This window comes from Anoplopoma fimbria, unplaced genomic scaffold, assembly GCF_027596085.1.
Source record: "Anoplopoma fimbria isolate UVic2021 breed Golden Eagle Sablefish unplaced genomic scaffold, Afim_UVic_2022 Un_contig_5218_pilon_pilon, whole genome shotgun sequence".
NCBI lineage: Eukaryota > Metazoa > Chordata > Actinopteri > Perciformes > Anoplopomatidae > Anoplopoma > Anoplopoma fimbria.
The window spans coordinates 1-496 of NW_026548818.1; the positions used below are offsets into that span (position 1 = coordinate 1).

Below are 496 nucleotides of genomic sequence, written 5' to 3' on the forward strand. Positions count from 1 at the left end.
GTCATTGAAAGTCCTGTAGCCCAGATATGTCGTTGTCAATGGAGGTCAATCAAATGTCTGTTTCACAAGACACAACTCGAACGTCCAGAACACATTGTGTCTGGTCAAGCACTGCAACATTCCACTCTGGAAGCGCTTTGTTATTCAAGACATTTACCCTAAATGGTACAAACAGGGCAGCCACCACATGACACCAAGCTACTACAATTGCATTGGCTGGGAATCGAACCCAGGTCAACTGCTTGGCAAGCAGCTATGCTTACCACTATACCACCAATGCACACAGAAAGACTCACATAATGGCATAAAATTGAGTGAGGGGAAGATTGAATTGGCAAATATCGTTGAGTATTGACACATTTTCGCTTTGACCTGGAGCTACAAAAGTGATCTTTGGCTTCCATGGTGTAATGGTCAGCACTCTGGACTTTGAATCCAGTGATTCAAGTCTCGGTGGAAGCTTGTCATTAAGGAGGTGCATGCTGCAAAATTCTTC

At 44.2% G+C, this 496-nt stretch overlaps 1 non-coding gene across 1 annotated transcript; it reads right to left on the reverse strand.

Moving 5' to 3' along the window:
* Positions 1 to 208: 208 nt before the first annotated feature.
* On the reverse strand, positions 209 to 280 carry trnag-gcc (transfer RNA glycine (anticodon GCC)). The gene has a single exon. It is a non-coding gene; the product is annotated as a tRNA-Gly (tRNA).
* Positions 281 to 496: the final 216 nt, after the last annotated feature.